Source organism: Ambystoma mexicanum, chromosome 5p (genome assembly GCF_040938575.1).
Source record: "Ambystoma mexicanum isolate Mex_15411 chromosome 5p, UKY_AmexF1_1, whole genome shotgun sequence".
Classification (NCBI taxonomy): domain Eukaryota; kingdom Metazoa; phylum Chordata; class Amphibia; order Caudata; family Ambystomatidae; genus Ambystoma; species Ambystoma mexicanum.
This window is the reverse complement of record NC_090930.1, coordinates 1,331,428,403-1,331,450,479: the sequence shown is the minus strand read 5'-3', so window position 1 is coordinate 1,331,450,479 and position 22,077 is coordinate 1,331,428,403. Positions and strand designations below refer to the sequence as shown.

Sequence of the window (22,077 nt, the reverse complement as noted above, 5' to 3'; positions counted from 1 at the left end):
TGGCCCATTTGGCATTAAAAGAGTGCTGATCCCCTCTTTTTGGCAGATCAATTTAAGCCTTTGCAAGGAGATGCAAGAAGAACTCATCATTGGAACCTGGCTGAAAGTACAGTCTGCCTTACATCATTCGCCAGTAAAGGAAGGCCAGGATTTCCAAAGAGGGATACAAGATCCATCCCCTAAACATCTCCAAGGAAACAGAGTGAGATCCAGAACTCAGAGGACGCTCCAGCCAGTCCAGAACTGGTACCCAGCCAGCACACAGCTTTTCTCGGTAGTAAGTGCCAGAAGGTCTCCAAACCTACAACCAAGGACAATGCAGCTGCCTGCAACACACTCCTCAGCTTTGGGCTCTCTGCCTTAAAGGACGACACAAGCCCATTGAAGAAGCTCGGAGAAGTGCCTTAACAAGCATATACCGATTTCTGCCTTAAAGGACATTTTCGAGCCAGTCGAGTTCCTTGAGCTGCAACCGACTACACTGCTGCGTTGTCGAGCTGCAGTTGTTTAAAGACATACGAGATGTCAACCAGTGCTTTAGAACTGCCGTACAGCACTGAGAAAACGATTCCTGACCACGTGCCACTGTGTAGTGCAGCCTGCAGCCGTTCATCCAGCTTCGCTCACCAAACCATCTGTGATACCCACAGCTGCATCCCATCTTGAAACATTCAAAGTGTCCTGAAGTCGACTTGACCCTGTTGAGCAGCAAGAACACCTATAGCACAAGGTACATTGTGGTTCTGTCCCCCTTATCTTTTCCGGAATGCCCCTAGAGACATATGAAGACCCATTGCTCCCTTTGTTCTGAAGCCAAGTAACCTTAAACTGTTGTGGTTATTAACCAAACCACTACCCTTCTGTCAGTATCCAGAGTGCATCCTTTTTCCTACTTTGAAACTGTCTGTCCTTTGCATTCCTTTACAGGGTCGGTTGTATTTCGTAGCGTTTCTCGAACTGTCTGTTGTGATACAAGTAAAGTAGATATTTTTGATTCAACCTTGACTGGTCAGTCCCTTTTATCATTGGGAAATAATTGTATTTTCGCTGTCCGTCAACTAACCAATGATCCACAACCTTTTGGAGATAAGCGTGCCATTCCGTCCATGTTACCAACATTGGACAAGGAGGTTTATAATTTGCTTGTTTTTCCAATCTGTTCAGATCCCTTCTGGTGTACTAGAGGTACTAGATGTTGCGCCTTGAAATACCATTAGCTGCATAGGCACATTCTAAAAACACAAATTAATAAATAATCAAGGTGTGGGGCTGATTTATGGTTTAGAAACCGATATTCATCCCTGGACCACTGGTGCCCGGAAGTTGATTCGTCACCTACTGAATATATGTTTATGATGCAGGTGGGGACAAGGGGCGCGTGAGTACACACCTTATGCTAATGGTCTATCTTCGTGTCTATGTGCCCTATGTCTGGTTGGGAAAATCTGCAGTGATTGTAAGCACGACTAGTGAAAAGGGACGTGCTGCTGCGTTAGAGCAGATCCTGCCTTGATGACACTAGAATACTTATAAGAGACATGAGATTCAGATCACACTTTTGTGGTGTGAACAGCGCTCGTAACGTGATCAATCAGCTTTGCAAATGCGGTCATTTTAATGATGACGTTGACGTAAAGACAAAGATATACAGGACCGAGCGAGCTGTGCATCCTTTGGAATTCCTGCCTCTTTTGATGCGTGTTTTCGCATGCACAGATCGATAGACTGTACACTTTATAGATCACAAGTTGATAGGTTAATGGGATGATAATGAGCTATTGGTGTGCGGGTTTTTGGATAATAGCATTGGATAATAGCATTGTGCTGTCATGCCATTAATTATATATTCTTGTTTTCTTTAGTATTGTTCAGGTAAACCATGTTGTTTTTAGTTGAGCAGGCAATCTTGGCAGTGATATTTTGCCTGAATGGAGTGTGTATTTTTGCGCTCTGAAACACTTGTGTACGTGCGTGATACAAATAAAATATCATATCATATCATATGTATCTGCCAGTAGTATAGATCCTTCATTGAGGAGAGACATTTTTAATAAACAAATCAATGATACCTTTCAACTGGAACTATCAATGGCGCATAGAGCTGATCATACCTTTAGTAAACTGATATGCAAGGCATGCAAAACACATGCATTCCTCTAACACTGCTGAATATAGGGGCTGGTGTTACAGATGTGAATGCTACATCCCCCCAAGAGCGTCACAAGCATCGGGTGCGGGGGAGCCCAATTGGCCTCAAAATCTGTAAATGTGGCCTAGCAAAATGGGTACCAAATTCAACTTCATCCTAGATGAGAAGATCATTACATACTGAAATCAGGACACGCCTGTATGATTGCTATCCTGCTAAGTGGCAACTTCAGTGACCTGTGTGCAAACTGCAGAAATAGGCTTGTACTCCATCAGGGCCAGGATGACTCTTCCTTCGTTCAAAGCTCATAGATTGGCAATGTGGCTTTATTGTCAAGGTTATCTAGGTTTTTGGCCATCCACTTGTATTATAAAGACACATTCTTTATCCCAATTCGTGGGATTTGAAGGCTATTCACTGCAGTTATAATTGAGACAAATATCACAAGTGCTATATTACTGCAGTTCCAACGATCAGGTGCAATGCCCTCCCTTAGAAGGATAGATACCTATAAAGCTTTCAGGCATAGAGTGCACCATTGTCGGCCCCCTCCTTCTTCCTCCAATGACTCACTTTGCCATGAACTCAGTGCTTCCTTCACTGACACCCTGTCTCTTTAACTTCCTCCACAGATTCTTGTTTCTGCTTCTTCACTCTGATGACACAGAGCTGGCTCTGCCCTGACCTCACTGCTTCTTCCTTTGAATGCCTGTGATAGAACTGACTGTTTCCTGCAAGTCTACAGAGAGTTCCTGTACTCTTGCTCTCTCTAAGGCTTCTTGAGTCAAACATTGGACCTCATTAGGAGTTTGGTGGTACATTAACAACGGTGCTGGTAAGGCACATGCACCGTTGCTACCGCACCGCCAAACTCTGAGTTGTGCTTGAGGGTGCCTTCCATTCCACCAGGGTTTCCCTGGCGGAATGGAAGGCACCCTCGAGCACCGGTGCCGGTGCATCCATGCTGCCCGTTCCCATTCAGCCCTATGGGGCGGAATGGGATGGGGAGTGCGTTCACACAGACACCCGCGAATGGGCAATTACCAGTCCGCCGAACTCAGAATGGACCAGTAATTGCCCATTCACGGGTGCCGGTGTCGGGAGCGAGTTTGGCGGGAGCCGTGCCTGTCTTACAGCACTGCTACCGCCATACTCCTAATGAGGCTCATTGTGTTTCACTGCACCTGTCTTTTCGATTTCCACTTGTGTGCTTCCTGCCTTCTGAGAATTGTTTAGAACTAGTCATTCTCTGTCTAGTTTCATTGGTTCTGCTTCTGACCTTTGCTTGTGCTTACTCATCTATTCGCGCCACTCTGTTTTTTTCATCGCTGTTCTGAGTCAGTCCACTGTTGTTTCTGTTCCATACCCGTAAGCACTGTGTGACTCCTGGTTGGGTCTGCAATCCTGATCCAATACGTGGAACATTCCTACTGCTTCCACAACCCATAGAACTCCGGCCAGTCTCAGTGTGCTTGTCACCCCAGTACTACTGTCTCTTCAGCATGTCAAGGTTGTGACTCTGCTCTGCCTGACCATTAACAGTAAGCTCATGAGTTGATTCCTAATGGACTCAGCTAAGGACATCTAAACTCTGTCCACCAGGCCTGATTTTAGAAACCCATCTTAACACCCATGATGAGGATACCGGTGTTTCTAGCATACGCACAGTTGCAACATTATAACAGTACAGCCACAAGGAATGCATACACGGTGTCGTATAGATGCACGGCACAAACCAGAAGTTGTATGGCAAAGGTGCGCATAACCCGCATAGGTACATAACTCTGATTAGCAGCCCCACATCATAATATACTCACACAATAGCAAAGATAGAGACTGCAGATTAGGAATTAAGGTACACATACATGGCAATAGACCAATATTAAAGTGATCTTTGTTGTTTACGTAGTGTTGACATGTGGTGTGCAATATAGCAATGGTCCCTATTCATATTGATGAAACAACAGATACAATTTAATTATGTGTGTAGCTATCTTAAATACAACTAAATTACTTTTAGCTGGTAAACGTTTTCAAATATTAGGCACTGGCAATTGTGTCAAGCTAGGTACTGTGAGATTAAATGTAGATGTGTTACCCTAGAATATACACTTTTGGCCCAGTCTGCATATTTGTCAACTAATGGCTTTTCCCCCAATTCCTGTCAAACCGCAAGAGGAAATTATTTGTAAATATATGACTTTCATCATGAACTAAAAATAATACTATTTTGTAGACCTTATTTTAAAAGTAAACAGATCACATAATAAACCACAATGACAATATTTTTTTAAAGACATCTCTGAAAAAAGATGCTATGGAACAGGAGAATGGTCTTAGCTTCATTTTCTAATTCATATAAACCTACAAAATCTCATCTGGGTTGTCTAGTAGATTTTAAAAATTAAACACATCCAGTAAAAAAATGTAGGCTAAGAGAACATGAGTATAGTCTTTGTCTGACCCCTGCTTCTAAATTGTTATTCATTATGTGAAGAACAATTGACATTTTAGAAAAAAGCCAAACATTTTGTCTCAAATAATCAGACCTGTAAATAATCTTCCAAGAGGCTTGTGACATTTGGTCAGCTATTTCCGCTCTTTCCGCTCAAATGCCCTTTATAAACAGAAAGAGCAAGCAATGGACCAAAATATTTCATCAGAATGCGAGAAGGCAAACCTCTTCCCCGATGCTATCACAGTACGCATTGAGAGGAGATAATCTGCCCAGGATCATAGAATCGTCTGGTGGCAGAACCAGGCTATGGGTCTTGACAATCACTTCTCCTGATTAATGCATTATGCTCTTCTTTGGGGGTCGCTCCCCGCTTTTTGTAAACTCGTGTTGAGAAGCCCAAGCTCTCGACCTACACCACCCAAAGGTTATGTTAGATTTGATAACTTGTGGTTCCTGGTACAGGAAAGCTATTTTGTATCACAGGAAGTGTAAGCTTCCCCAATGTTTATATCCTTAGGTATATATACTTCAGGGACAAGGAAGGCTAATTCTGCCTTGCCAGGAGTTGGACTGTGATCTGGCAGGCAAACACAGATCTCGGCAAGAAGTGCTTGATACGCTGAACTATCTTATGAACAATCGTGGCACCCAATTAATCAACTTGCATTTCAAATTCTTATACTGCACCTGATCAGTATATTCCACAGAGAAAGTTGAAAATGCAAACTGTATATATTTCAGTGAATTCAGAATGCATTGCAGGATTAATTGATCAATTCAGACATTGGCTTTCAACAACAGGCAGCACCTCATCAGCACGATGTACAATATCATAACATGCCATTTATGTTAACATGAAATGTGCACTGACTTCTTCGTTTCAGGCATCCAGTTTAGCGCCCTCAAAGGCTTTTAAGTGTGCTCACTTAACAGCCCATAGCAAACATTATTCTAGTTAACTCAGGAACAGTGGAGATTCCTATTGCACACTCTTGCACTCCCCTGTATTTAACATCATGGGTTGGGCATTGGTGAACTGGAGGCAGGGCCGTGCTTCTCAGGCCACACCCTGTCTACGACACTGTGAAAAGTTGAACCAAGGAGGGGGAGGACACAGAAGAACAGTCTCAGTTGAGCAAGGGAGTCAAGAATGCAAAAGATGTGTAAGACAGGGACGCATTTAAGCAAAATGCCAGGGGTAGTGGATGTGACATCACATGACCCTTGACCTCTGATGACATCACAGGAAGTGATGTAATTTGCTCCTCCCTGAAGTGACATCACAGGAAGTGGTGTGACACGACCTTTCACCACTTAACAAAACAGGAAGTGACATACCATGGCATTGTTCCTAAGTACACTATGAAAAATATGGCTACAATACTTTAAATTGATATAGATTTATACAAAAATGGATCATCAAATGTATCATTAATATCAGTGAGTTAAGGCCCATATTACCAAATTACTGTGAATGCAAGCAGATGTCCAAGGCCAAACGATAATGATGTGCTAGTATATATCACTTACACTTAAGCGCTTCATATAGAACAAATATCCATACAATACCAACCAACATGTGCTGGTACTCATTCATCAACCTCAGCAGGATGAAAGGCTGTGCTGACGTTGCCAGGAATCGAACCTGCGACCTGTAGATCACACGCACATTGCAGCAGGAAGCGCTCAACCCACTGGGCTATCTTACAGGCTGTTGCTATCAGAAAACAAGGTGCTCCAGAAAGAAAGAGCCACATGCTGCTGGCCACAGCCCAGGCGCCTTAATTAAAAAAAAAACATGTATTTTTCTTCTTTTTTTCCGTTAGCCAGTGAGAATTCAGGGGTCTGCAGACGTCCCTTGTATGAGAAAATGGTGGGGAAGATATGAGCATTTGGTGATACATTCAGGAGTTTCTTGATGAGGCAGCCGAGAGACAGGTTGACAAGATGGTTGCAAAAGCCCCTTAGGTATGAGGCTCCGTAAGGGTTGTGTGGAGAAAGCGATAGCGGTTTGAGGACAATAAGTCCCAGGTTCCTGGATGCTGAAGTTTAATTTATCAGGCCCCTAGTTAAAGGAAATCAATAGTGTCCCAAATGATTTTGTGGAAAGGTGTTGGCATTTGAAAAAGGAACTGGGTTAATTAAAAACAGATTGACCTGATATTCACAATCTTGGAATAACTGAGTTTATATTTACAAAGTGTGGAAAGGGAAACTAGATCTACTGTTGCCTGGTCTATTCTTTACCAGCTCTTGATGCCACCCCTGTGACTCAGGGTGGTGTTGAGAAAATAAGGTTGGAGCTGGTCTTGTAAAGTGGTGCAATCTGATTGGCTTTTAGTGAACTTAGGGCCCTTTAGGAATGTGCATATGTAATGGATGGGATCACAAGATAAATTCTGAATCCAAATAACTGAACCAACTGAGGAAGATCACAAAGTACTGTTTTATTAACAATTATCTAAAAAAGAGAGTTACAACAAACATCAATGGACGTATGCTCAATTTTTCTCAGTGATCTTCACACAAATCATAGCTTTTATATAAAAAATACTTCAGAGGTGACGTCATACTACGTGGCAATAATGGAAAACCTACCAAGGTTCAGGATTTGCTTAAGGTTAACATCTAAGTATAGGAACTAGGATTGTGATTGGCTGCCCACTATCAGGTGGACAACCTATGCCTACCTTTAAAACATGTCATCTTCAGAAACATTCAATACACAGTTTCTCATTGGTCTTCAAACTATAAGGTCCTTCAATATATGGACTACTACAGTTGGTTGGCACGCTTGTGCCAGGTCTGGAACATTCGGTTCACTTAGCAGCACGTAAGCCCAGACCCAGGTGCAAGGAGATGGAGCATGACATACCTCCCCACCCAATTAGCCCAGCATCTCTCATCGCCCATACCTTCTGCCATGAAGATGGTCTTTGAACTTGGCCTTGCAAAGTATTCTTGTCTTTTAGAATACATGGGAGTGAGAGCACTCACTATCGTGTTCTGGGACTCCAAATTTGAACTCTAGTTTCATCCTTGGCTCACGTGACAGGAGACCACGATTATCCATTGTGCATGTTTTAAATGCTTTAAATGAATTAAACTTGGTGTTCTTTCTTTGCACCTTAATAAGGGATGATTCATCCTTTGTGCGTTGGCTCATTTCCACAATAGATAGCTGACCTTGGCTGCTTCCGTCTTGACACCAGGCCAGACAACCTCGTCTTGCAGCTCCACAATTCCGCTTATTCTTGCTGCAACACAGCTTTCCCTTCATGCTTCATGGGTCCTGGCTTACTAAATTCATGATACCGATGTCCAGTGTCTACACAATGGCATCTCCACCTGCATTCTAATCACTACATATAGCCAGCTTCTATGATGACTTGCTCCACAATGCGTTTCACCATCAGTTCATTTTTGCACGTGTAATCTTCTTTCTTTATATTTGAGAGTTTACTCGATTCTTTACTTTGTCATTAGTTTCTTTAGGATCCATACATTCACTTCAGTCAGTATCCCGAGACGTTGTGCATATTTTTTGTGATGCCAATGGCTTGTTTTCTCTGATCCTTATCATATTCCTTCAGGGAGTTCCTCCCTCAAGTTATCATTCCTTCGGGGATACATTTAATTTGGTTGTCTCAATGGGCATCATCTCTCGAACACATCCTGTCGTATTGGCACAACTGCTGGTGTCAAACACGCACGGTCTCATGTTTCCAACATATGGGAGGAAAGGGGACAGGGTTTCCTGCAGAGGCATGCAGCTGCTCCTCTACATTAGTCTCATGCCTTGTGGGGTTCAAAGTGTTCATGTTCCCGGGTCACCCAGCAACAGAAATTTAACAACAGAAAGAACAGTTAAAGTGCAGCGTGCTAGCAGCATGTCACTGGCAATATAGCTATGAAGTCTTGCTTCAGTAATGTAAATGTCTGTTCTACTGCCTACTGCATACACAGTTCAACAGCGAGTTTTGTCTCTCTCCTCTCCAACAACACATGCACCTACGTCAAACAGACATATGACATGTGGACGTATGACATATACCCTTACGGCACATGCTCTTATAACATGCCATCTGACTACACACACATGACACACATTCCTACGACACACGCTCCTATGACACACGCTCCTAAAACACATGCTCCTACAACACATGCTACCACAACATATACCAGCATAGAAATTTACAACACACGCACTTACCACAAATACATTACACCCCATGCTGTTCTGCAACATGCTCTTATTCCATACACGCATGTATGCTACACACTCTTAAAACACACATTAGTATTAAGACAACCACTCAGAATCAATAATCACGTAACTGTATAAAACAAGTTGACATTATTTGAAACACATTTCTTTTTTTTTTTTACAAAAGTGAAGGTTAAACCAACAAAAGCTTCAAGTCTACGAACATCAGAAATTATAAAGTCAAGGTAGCAAAATAAAAACATTATTAATGAATACAAATATATATTATATTAAAATCAAATATCATATACAATGATTACAGAGGTGGGGTGAGTCACGTGATAGGTATTCATGCAGGATGCAGTGTTTCATTCTTCAGTGTTTTCTTTGATAAGTGTCATAATGCTAGTTTTTTAGGGTATGGAGAATTAGTGGCTCGTCGATAAGTTCAGAAAGGCCAATGAGACTAGGACTGCGTCTGCCATTTGGCATTCGTGCATGATGTAGTTGTACATCCCTATGACGTAACTTAATGGAGTAACATTTTGGGAAAAACAGTACTACCGTTTTTCATGGATCTTTCTTTCTTTGTCCTTTGAAAAAAAATAATTTTGTTTTGTTAATGAAAGTAACTGCCCATTGCATGCCATTTGTCCTGCCACCATCACTTTGTTTCCTTTGAACATCAGCTAGCGCAAAAATACTGTCTTCAACCCACAGTTTACCGAAACATTTATCAGCCCGAAATTGCCATTACCTTAAGTTGAATCTAATAGTCATTCTTTCAAAGGTTTGCAAATTCGTCGAACTTTGAATACCATGAAAAAGCAGTATGAGGCGTGGGTTATCAAATTGCATTCTCTCAGCACGCATGGTTAGGTTCCCCTTCACAAGGTTTCACTAGGATAGAGTAGGTGCATTGATATTGCCATCAATGGGCATTAAAGCGTTCGTGCAATATGAAGTTAGTTCCCATGTTCCACCAAGCGTTGGCAAATAAGACCAGCAACCAGATCAGAGTTGGTGATAGGCTCACCATGATGCTCTAAAATGGCAGAAGTGACACGAGATCACTTTACATTATGGCACAATGTGCAGCATCTTCTGCACAATGGCACACGGCCACTTTATATCACATTGCATTACACACAATGCACTAAAGAGCCAACCCATAACTTCCATCTTGGGCTTTATTCTTTTAGAATATGCACAGAACTAGAGAGAGATTTATGGTGAAGGTTTCTGTGCACTGCAAATTGGGTTCCATCACCTTGTCAATGCTGCTCCGGGTATGTGACAATAATTTGAAAAAAACTGATAAGAGGTGGCATTGGCATGGAGAACTAGTAAACACCCCAACACCTCTGTCATAGCTTCTAAAAAAGGTTGTAGCCGATGTGTCAGTGTGCGCATATTTGTTTTTCTTAGGGTTCTTTTCTAAGAGCCACCCATTCTTGACAGTCCGTGAGGGAATTTTGTAACTCCGTTAGGTCCTACTCGCCAGCCAAGCACTTTGGGATTGTCCAGAGATCCAATTGACTCACTGAAATGATGAACTCAAACAACATGACTCAATCCAAGTAGCCTATAGAAAAACAAAAACATCAAAACAACCCTTTGTGTATGGCTCAAAATACTCCTGATATGTCTAGGGAAGTCATGTATTATTTTAGAAAATACCTATATGAACCTACTGCATTACATATGGATGAACAACTCTCCATTGATCACTGACAGCATCACAGCCCAGTTCATCCCCAGGCCACTGTACAATTTACAAAATGTCTCCAACATCAGGTCATTCAAAACATTTTCAAATATTGATAATGCTATATTTTCTCTTCAATAAATTCGTAGGCAACCATGTTTTGAAAGCTGGTCAAAGACCAACACTACAATGTAATGTGTAACAGATCCCCCGGTCTGAGATGCAAGTATGACATGATGTTGTGTTAGTTTGAGATGGAATTAGATGTGTACTTCAAAAACAAATGAAACCTAATTGCTGTATATTCATCAGATCTTTGATAAGTCTACACTTATGAAGTGTGGTCTTTCCGAATATCTGTAATTAATATTGTAGGTAAAGCATTCCGCATTTGTATTGGACACCTTGTAAATATATAGGTAGAGTCGACGTGTGTTTACAGTAATTGTGACCTTAAAGCACAGGTTGCAGTCATAAAAGGTTTTGGCGCATTTCAAATGCATTTGTTTCTACAGTAAATATGTGTCTTCTAGGACAAACGTATTTTAACGGAGAAATATATTTTGATATTTTTCGAAAACGCTTTAAGAAATGCAAGATTTACATCACACTAAATACAAAATACAATCTACTGGTTTGTTGGCAAAATACAGTCGCATAACAACAAGAGAATTACTTTCAATATTTCTGCATCTAATGAAATGCCAAAATTAAAAATAAATTATGGAATACCTCTTTATAGGGCATTATTGTGTTTATTCATGAAGTTAAATATAAAAATGATATTGCAAAGATTTATTCAAACAAAGGATGTGTCATGAAACTGAAAGATATAATAATCCGCATGACATAATAAGTCAATCTGCTCTTTTACTTGAAAGTGTTGAACATGTCTGTCAGTCCCTTATCACCGAAAGGGGGCACTTGTAGGGACAGTAAATGTATGAGTTTTGTCCGAAATCTGTCTAAAATGTCGTGATCTACAGAAAAGAGTTTGGCAAGTGAAAAATGAATGCATCTGATAGACACACAATTGCAGGTTGTCAGCATCATTTGCCTACCGCAACAACATTTGACAGAGAACAAATGGTGGGCTCCTCAGAAATAAATCAATGTGTCAAAATCTCATTGATCTCTCAGCATCAGTGATTCCTTGAATCCAATTCCATAGCTTTTCCCAGGGGCTCCTACAGACTAGCAACTCACACTATTGCCTGCAGTATTTGTTTACAAGCTCTCATCTGTGTGCAACAAGCTTTTCAAATCAGTGGGGAAATTCACATATTGCTCTCTTCACAACTCATAAACTCTGGATAAAGCACTCATCTCATTAATAGAAATGGGATATAATTGTGCAGGAGAAACTCTTTGAGCAGTTTTTTTTTAATCAAAGTCCATAGTTTAAAAATGTACTACAAAAGAAAATTGAATTCCTTTACACGTTTTTCAAGCAATTACTATTTTACTTTTGAAATACTCTTCTATAATCAATATAATTCTAAATATAGATATAATTGCATATTTTCGCATTCTGAACTTGTGTTGTCTTTCCACAGACACTTACAGCCTCGTTTTACTTGTGATGTGGAATCCATCAGGATTTACTCAACCACTTCAGCTGGCACCATGAAGATTCTTTCCAAGGATACAAATGATTAACTGCATGATGCAGTGTGTGATGTACAGGATCACGTTCATACCCGTGGTTCATTTGACTAACAGTGTGTCATGTGTTGAATTTGGTTAGATCTTTGGCATGCACAAGTGTGTAGATGAGAAATGGCAGCCACCAGCAACAGAAAAGGTTGGAGACCAATTACAATGTATCCCGTCATGCTCCACAGACACTGAGCGCATACTCGAAAGCCAGCCACGTATGTAGAGATCCCAGCTACTCTGATGGCAGCAGACCTCAGTGCTGAAGAGTCAACTGCATATTCTCTTCTTGGATTGGGAAATACATGGAGATACATTTCCAACAGAATGCAGAGATGTTTCAGCTCCATGCAGAGAATGTGTTCCGAAAGGCTGCAGATGCAACCAAACCAGTGGGGACATTATTTCTGTGCTTTTGGCTGCATCTGCATGCACCATTTTGCCATCTCAACAAATAGAGTGTTAGTGGGTTTGGCAAAAATTCGTTGGAGCTGTTGTGGAGGTACCTTTCCTTATTTTTAAACTCCTTGCCCTTTATCATGCAGGTGCATTATCATACAAAGATGAGAAGAAAGACACTTGAAATGTGTCTTTTTTTTCTGTGAGGAAGTCATTAGGTCTTTGACAAGGGCTGCCTAGTAGATGAGCTGGCCAGAGACTTCCCTTGGAGTAATATGTAAGTGTTAATTCTCTTTGAGATTTAGGGCCTCATTACACGGTAGGCGGTAAGGGTTTACCGTTACCCGTATTTTACCGGTACCAGTAAACCCTTACCGCCTTACTACGAGGTCCCTTTGCGGGTTGGTGAATTTAACGCCTGCTTTTTGCAGGCGTTAAAAACTAACCCGCAAAGGGACCAGGGAGCTAATTACGGTACCGCAATTTGCGGCACCGTAATTAGCGCCTTCCCCATTCCCATAGAGCCCTATGGGGCAAAAATGGGAATGGGGAAGGGCAATGGGGGAAAGGGGAATTACCACCCCGCCAACCTTGAAATAGGGCGGTAATTCCCCTTTCCACCAAGGCGGTGCCGGTATTTTAACGGCATGGACCAAGGTGCTAGTAGCACCTTGGTCTACCGCCATCCGTGTAATGAGGCCCTTAGACTTTGATGAATCTTCTTTAATGAAGTAACCCAAATCGATCTAGGTCTGCCAGTAGGTTGAAGCTAAGGGGATAGGCTGCCAGGTTGGTGGATTGTGTCTAATGCATGCATTTGTATTGTCTCATTTTTAGTTTGTTTATTATTGCCATCTTCAGTTTTAGATTGTGTCCATCTCCTGCTGTACCGGCCTGGGATATGGTCAGTACGGTTGCCTTAGTGAGTAACATTTCTCACCTGTGCGATACTGGGTTAGGCAAGGGGCAGAAGCTATGGTTGACTTAATCATCTGTCTCCCAACAGATGAGACAAGGAGAATGGTGGAACTAAACTCTAGAAGGACAGAAGGCCTTTTGGAGTATCATTCTTAACCAGGTCAAATTGCTTCTAATGAGATGACGCAGGATGGCTTCCTGACTGCTCCAGTTCACAAACCCAGAGAGATTTAAAGTAAGTACTTAAGTCCAACAGACCAACCATTGGTGGTGTTCTATTTAAATGAATGTCTTCCCCTATATAGAAAATCATGGGGTGGGCATCCATAAGTAGATCCCTAGTGTTTCCTGATTAATTAATAATGTAATTAATGAATTGCCACATTGCCAAAGAACGCATGGGCAAGCTCAGGGAAATTCAAAATCCCTGATTACTCTCCCAGCGTGGATAATGATATAGTTGTTAAAGGAATTGTGGATCACCTATTACCCTTTTTCCAACCCCAAACACTCTAAATGGGAAGGGTGTATTTAAAGACAACATTTTGAATTGTTTAACATTCCCCAAACCTTGTATAACATCAGAAGGGGTTTTTGAATGGTAAACTGAATCGCTGTGTCTGTGCTGTGCATGAAAGTGTCTTCAAGGTTAAGTAAAGTGAAAGTAACTGATTTAAAAGCACACACTCTCTACAGAGAGTGACATAGGAACTCCCCAGTGAATGGGGATATGATCACTGTATAGTGGCAAAGGAAATATTTTTATTATATGCTGAGAGAATGTTTTCCTCAAATGTTGGATGCACTAGAATATTGCTAGAAGGGAAAGTGTGCAAGGAGCGTAGCGGTTAATAGCGCTGCATATGTCTACATTTTTCCCAATAGAAAAGTGCTACATTTTATTTACGCTAGACCACATATAAAGTATATTGTATGTTTCTCTTCAATAACTTCGTAGGCAATCATGTTTTGAAAAGCTGGTCAAAGACCAACACTACAATGTAATGTGTAACAGATTCCCGTTCTGAGATGCAAGTATGACATGATGTTGTGTTAGTTTGAGATGGAATTAGATGTGTACTTCAAAAGCAAATGAAACCTAATTGCTGTATATTCATCAGATCTTTGATAAGTCTACACTTATGAAGTGTGGTCTTTCCGAATATCTGTAATTAATATTGTAGGTAAAGCATTCCGTATTGGACACACTTGTAAATATATAGGTAGAGTCGACGTGTGTTTACAGTAATTGTGACCTTAAAGCACAGGTTGCAGTCATAAAAGGTTTTGGCGCATTTCAAATGCATTTGTTTCTACAGTAAATATGTGTCTTCTAGGACAAACGTATTTTAACGAAGAAATATGTTTTGATATTTTTCGAAAACTCTTTAAGAAATGCAAGATTTACATCGCACCAAATACAAAATATAATCTACTGGTTTGTTGGCAAAATACAGTCGCATAACAACAAGAAAATAACTTTCAATATTTCTGCATCTAATGAAATGCCAAAATGAAAAATAAAATTATGGAATACCTCTTTATAGTGCATTATTGTGTTTATTCATGAAATTAAATATAAAAATTATATTGCAAAGATTTATTCCAACAAAGGATGTGATCATAAAACTGAAAGATATAATAATCTGCATGACATAATAAGTCAATCTGCTGTTTTACTTGAAAGTGTTGAACATGTCTGTCAGTCCCTTATCACCGAAAGGGGGCACTTGTATGGACAGTAAATGTATGAGTTTTGTCCTAAATCTGTCTAAAATGTCGTGATCTACAGAAAAGAGTTTGGCAAGTGAAAAATGAATGCATCTGAGAGAGACAGAATTGTAGGTTGTCAGCATCATTTGCCTACCGCAACAACATTTGACAGAGAACAAATGGTGGGCTTCTCAGAAATAAATCAATGTGTCAAAATGTTTTCCTCAAATGTTGGATGCACTAGAATATTGCTAGAAGGGAAAGTGTGCAAGGAGCGTAGCGGTTAATAGCGCTGCATATTGCTATATTTTTCCCAATAGAAAAGTGCTACATTTTGTTTATGCTAGACCACATACAAAGTATATTGTAAAGCACAATTGTACTGTCAGGTTCTAGGCTGCTGCATTAATTATCTTTACATGAGGGGTATTCTTGTGAGTGACCAAAGTATCTCTTTAGACCTGTGTTTCCAAGGGTGGGGGGATAGAGACCGTAGATGAAAACTGTTCTTGTTGCGGTGTTGTATATGTTCTGTGACTCTAAAAATATATTTGTGGTTTTAATCTGTGTGCGATAAGAAATAGTGCCTGGAAGGGAAGGTTTTGTGTCACGGAGTAAGGTGGTGTGACTCTTATTGTCTATTAATTCGAGGATTTTGAATTATATTCTTTCAGCACACCGGCCTTGTTCTTGGCTTCCCTATTGCAGAAGGGGTGAGGGAATACTGTAGTGTTATATGTTTCAAAGGCAGAGTTTGTTAAGAATCTAAGTTGTTGCTCAATTGGTGTGGTGCTCTTGATTGGGGGAATGAACTCCCTGAATTAATTGTTACCCCATAAATATATCCTACAGGGCCAATTTTTAAGAAAGGAGAGCAAGCAGACCCTGTGAATTATCGACCTATCGAGTTGTTGGAGATGCTGGGAAAATTGTTTGCTGCAACCCTATTGAAACACCTAAAAAATGTGGCCATCAAATCTTGCAACTATGATAAACGGCAGACCAGATTGATGAAAGACGTAGGTTGCAACATCAATCTTTTACTACTTAATACACTTAAAATCTGCGCGTTAAATTTGGGAAGACATCTATACCTAGCCTTTGTCGATTTAAAACAGGCCTTCAACGGTGTCAATAGGTGCATCCTCTGGAAAGAATTAAGAGCCTGCAATTGCCCTGAAGTTCTTTTAGCTCTGATGATCAACCTACACTTGGATACTATGATTCAGATATGGTTAGACAACGCTGGTCATTTATCAAAGAAGATTGCCACCTGGAAAGGTGTAAAACAAGGCTGCTCTTTAGCGTCAGAACTATTTAGTCTATATATATATATATGTATATATATATTCAGTGAAAAAACTTTGTTAAAGGGACGTTATGGTTAAGTTGTGCTACTAAAAACCTATGAAATTCAGTGAAAAAACATTGTTAAAGGGACGTTATGGTTCCAAGTAAAACCGAAAAACTCTTGAAATTCGCCAGTTATGGTAAGCTAAGCAAATGTCATTGAATTTTATAGATTTTAGTAGCACAACTTAACCAAAACGTCCCTTTAACAACGTTTTTTTCACTGAATTTCATAGGTTTTTAGTAGCACAACTTAACCATAACGTTCCTTTAACAAAGTTTTTTAACTGAATTTCATAGGTTTTTAGTAGCAAATCTTAACAATAGTAATTTTGACTTTATGTACATGTAATATGGAATATACTGAACCATTTCTACTGAATGTAATATCCGCAAACATTTTTGATGTCCGCGGATATATTCGGACAACAGTACCACTACCTAAAAAGTCTGGGGGGTGGGTATGTTTAATTGTTATATTACAACATGATAACATTTAAAAAATTCACAAAGTAGTACACATACATGTTATATGTAGTAATACATAAGAAATGTAATCCATATATGTACCGCACTAACCATTCATTTAAATACAATATATTCTAAAATGGAATATACCAAGAGAAGATAAATAGGCTTCCAACATAATTACCTCACAGACACTCCACAACTAAGACCAAGACCAGACCTACAGAGTACTCAGAACATATCTTACCTGAAATAGTAAGTGTACATCATTTTACTCATATCTTTATAAACTTTCTGTGTTAGATTAAAAAAAAATATTATATTATTTTTTTTTTCTCACAGAAATGTCTAGTACTCTGGAATGGCTAGAAGAGCACTTCCCACATGACGAAATGTCAGAAAATAGTGAAGCTAATGGTACACACTTTACAATATAAACCATTTAATTGTTATTATTTTATATATATTTAACATATATATTTCTTTTTGTACAGAGCATACCAAAATAGAAAATATGTCTGAAGAAACTGTTATGGAAAACACACTTGACAGTTTAAAAGAAAAAATGGATTTAATATTAAGCAATTTTAATAATTTGAAAACTTTTGTTGAGGATCATTTTAAAACAAACACCTCATACCATTGGCCCACATGTACTTGTCCCCCTCACCATATCCCAGTCAATTATCCCCACACCCTCTCCATAATCCAAAACGTTTTTATGAGACTTCCATCCCTTCTTCACCTGATACCAATCATGTTGAAACCCCTAATTCTCCTGTTTTTGTTTCTGTTTCTGCCTCACCCTCTCTGTCATAAATTATTAATATATGTGAAATAAAGTAAATTTTTTATATTGTGTTGTAATTACTTCCCATTTTTTATTTTTTTTAAAACAATGTAGATGTCCGCGGACAGCGCGGGTGTTCTGAAATGTTCGCAAATAAATGAAAATGGAGGTGTCCTGAAGAATACTATACCTGTATTGTTCGCTAGAAAGTTGAAACTGTTCTAAGAACCCAATTGGTGTCCTCAAATGTTCATAATTAATCGAAAATGGAGGTGTCCTAAAGAACACTATACCTGTCCATACTGTTCGCTACCAAGTTGAAACTGTTCTAAGAACACAAGCGGTGTCCTGAAATGTTCGTAATTAAACGAAAATGGAGGTGTCCTAAAGAACACTATACCTGTCCGTACTGTTCACTAGCAAGTTGAAACTGTTCAAAGAACACAAGCGGTGTGCTGACATTTTCGTAATTAACCGAGAATGGAGGTGTCCTAAAGAACACTATACCTGTCCTTACTGTTCGCTAGCAAGTTCAAACTGTTCTAAGAACCCAATTGGTGTCCTGAAATGTTCGTAATTAAACGAAAATGGAGGTGTCCTAAAGAATACTATACCTGTCCGTAATGTTCGCTAGCAAGTTAAACTGTTCTAAGAACACAAATGATGTCCTGAAAAGTTTGTAATCAAACGAAAATGGAAGTGTCTTAAAGAACACTATATCTGTCCGCAGTGTTCGCTAGCAAGTTTAAACTGTTCTAGAACATACGCGATGTCCAGAAATGTTCGTTTGATGTGTGACACACTTTTAATTAATTCAGGACCCGAACACTGTCTGTAGAACATCAACGCGCATTCACAAACCAATGTACATGCATTTGGTGTCCTGCGGACAGGAGCTTCCTTCGCGTACCTGTTCGCGAAGGGATCATGTGACCGCCCCCATGCTGATCGCGTGTTCTGAATGCGGACACTGTTCGTGTCCCCGAACAATTTAAAAGTACATTTTGGAGTAATCCACAATATTTTTACAGAAAAACACATCATGGCACAAGTCCCACATAGTAATCCTGAGTTTCTACATATCTTTTGAAACTTTTTGAACCCTTTTTTGTGTTCGATCTGTCCGCGGACAGCGCGCATGTCCGCGAACCGCATACAAGCACCCCTATAAAAGACCACACCCTAGAGCTTATTCTCATTGAGTTTCTGGCTATTCTTCAGAGCACAGCTATTTCTCCAGCAACTTGCTGATTACACCATCGCGATGGCATACCTGGCTGCAGAACTGCCACCTGGTGCTGCACCTGCTTCAGCACCACCCCTACCCCCTCCACCACCACCACCTTCCCAAGGACCTGAAGAGGGGAACAGGGGTGAGTATGCAGAGGAGGAAGAAGAGGATGACGAGAATGAGGTAGAGGAAATCCCTACTACCCGCACCAGACGTGAGTCTTGGGTGTGGCGGTTATTTTCCATTTATGGGAATGATCCTAAGGCTCTTGCGAACCGTGTTATCTGCAATGAGTGCAAAATGATACTCGGTCGCGGGAAGCACGGTTCATACAGCTTTGGGACCACGACCATGAAGTGACACCTGAGGTCATTTCACTCTGGAGCTATTTGCAAGGTTGTACCTTGCGAAGAACGTAGTAGGTTGATTTCCTCTACTTCATCCTCTGTTTCTGATCCTGTCACCACAAGGACCACTTCTGTGGGACAGCGTCTTCCTCAAGCTGCCTCACAGGCCATACAGAATTCTGATGACCCTTACCTTTCCAGGGTCACAGTTATATGTATGTACTGTGACACAGTACTCTGCAGGGGGGAGCAACTTCGGAGTGCTTTTGAGACTATCGTATCAGAGCACGAGAAGACCTGCTCACTACTCAAATAAAACCCACTCTACATCTTCCTCTCTCAGCTCGCCCTTTCTTATCCCTGTGGTTGGTGTCCCCCCTTTACCCTCCTTTCCCCTTCTCTCCTAGTGTGTCGTGTCTAAAAAAACAAAAAAAAATACAAAATTACAAAAATAAAAGAAATTAAGGCTCTTTTTAGAGCCACCTTTCACAGTTAAAAAATAGAAGTGAAGATAAATAAAGCAGGGCCCTTTGTATTTCTTAAAAGTCTGCAGACAGTTCGCGAACATTACAAAAATTGGGGTGCTACCCTATTGTTACCATTGCATTTTTCTCTCGGAGGAAGTGGTGGCTCAGAAAAGAGCCTTTGGGAGGTGTTTGTATGTCAAAAATTATAAATACTTAACACATACTTCAAAATGGATGCTGTATTTCTAAAAAAGGTCGCAATACATTTTGTACATTTCTCAGAAAAATCTGATTGCCAGCATAAGTAAGATGGACTCCATTTCTGCGAAAAATGTATGTACTACGAAACATAATATTTAGATTGTGAAAAGAGGACATGCCAAAATCTCTTAGAAATGCACAAACAGCCTTATTAACATTGCGCCTTGCTTTTTCCATTTGTGGACCAAATGAAGAAGAACAAAGCCACATTTGTCCCTGCGCAATCCGTGAAAATATGACTTGAGAATTAGGAAACATGTCCATGACTTTCCCAAGTCCTTCTTCCATAGCAAATTGCAAAGAAATTCCAGACACATGTCCTAAACTGTTCCCTCCACAATACATTACAATTATGTCTGGATGTTGCTTTGTTTCCAAAGTACCACAGAGAGGTAGCAAGTCCAACCACTTCATTCCACGTACTCCATGCCAGTGTACTTCCACATGTGGAAATCCATGATCTACAGCTACTCCACAGCTTTCTGCATGCACCTTCAACCAATGTATCCACGAATCTCCCAAAATCCAAACAATCTGTTTTCTGAAACACACAGCCATAGCTATCTGTTGTTCCTTCAGCAAAAAGAGTATCTGAGAAACTCTCTCCTGGCACAACACACCCACTAAACTCTCCTGACCAATCCCTTTCACTGCTCATTCCCATTTGCATGACTTCTGAACCCAAAAATCCCCAGATGTAACTCCCGATGTCCGCGGACTATCGCCATGTCCGCGGACATATCGTAACATGAACAGCCCTTCTACCATTTCCACTTCACTCTCTGTGCCATTCCCTCATTGGATGTAGCTAAGAAATCACATGCCATGCACCAATCACATTCAAGACCTCTACATCTAACTGCATCATCATAGATCAGCACTGCAAATGTACTGTGAATCTCTCTTAGTACAAGTGTCATATCATTGGCAAGTACCATCTACAAGAAATACTGTACAAGTTTCCAAGATTTCTACTTGCAGCTCCATGCATATCCATATGCATGAACACAAACTACAGGTATGCATATTTTCTGTACAGTACATGAACACATTTTCAAACTGACTTTTAGCTTGTGTAATCTGTAAAATGAATCTACTGTCTTTTTTCCAATTTCCTAAAATCAACTATCACTTATAAACCTTTATACTATTTACTTTCTTTATACACACACTATCAAATCATGTTAAACTAACATTTTTTAAATGAAATGTATAGACTACATATATTCAAACAAAATTGCATGCATGCACACTCTATGTTCAATCTCAAAAAATAATACTTATACAATTACATTTATTTATTTATTTATTTATTTGATTACTTTAATTTAAGCATGACTTTAAGGCACTATTACCTAGAATAGCTTAGTTACAGAAATGGTGGTATTCAGTGGTACATTATGAATTTCACAAGACATACTAAAGATATTTTGTTTGTTACAGTTACTCATTGCAATACAATTTGTTCATTAAGAACATATCATATGTATTGAACTGGTGCGACGTATCTTATGTGATTAAGATAGTTTTAATGGTTTTAAGGAAGGGGCTGAGGATTTCAATTAAAAAAATCAATATCTAAATTAAAAACAATGCTATATACAAACAAAATTACTAATTTGTTTCTTTTACAATTGCAGTGAAGACCATTCTCCTGAATAGAAGCAGCTGAATTTCAAGAACAAAGAAGAACTAAGAATTAAACTGCTCATTTTAGAAAAAAAGAAAGTAGAATATCACCATAATATTTGTATTATTACTCAAACATACTGTAAAGTTAATTCTTGCTATTTCTGTGCCTGAAAATAGAGATTGTGCACCATTCTGTCCAGAAATCCCCATGTCTTAAACAACGATTTACAACCAGAATGGCGCACAAATTCCTACTTTTGGATACACAAATTACCCAACTCAACCGTTAGAATTTTCATATTATAGAACAAACAACTGTT

The 22,077-nt window shown here is 39.9% G+C and overlaps 1 protein-coding gene across 1 annotated transcript in view; it reads right to left on the bottom strand.

Moving 5' to 3' along the window:
* Positions 1–22,077, bottom strand: part of ADCY2 (adenylate cyclase 2) — a 3,241,403-nt gene that overhangs the window by 1,269,145 nt on the left and 1,950,181 nt on the right. The gene's annotated exons all lie outside the window — the stretch shown is intronic.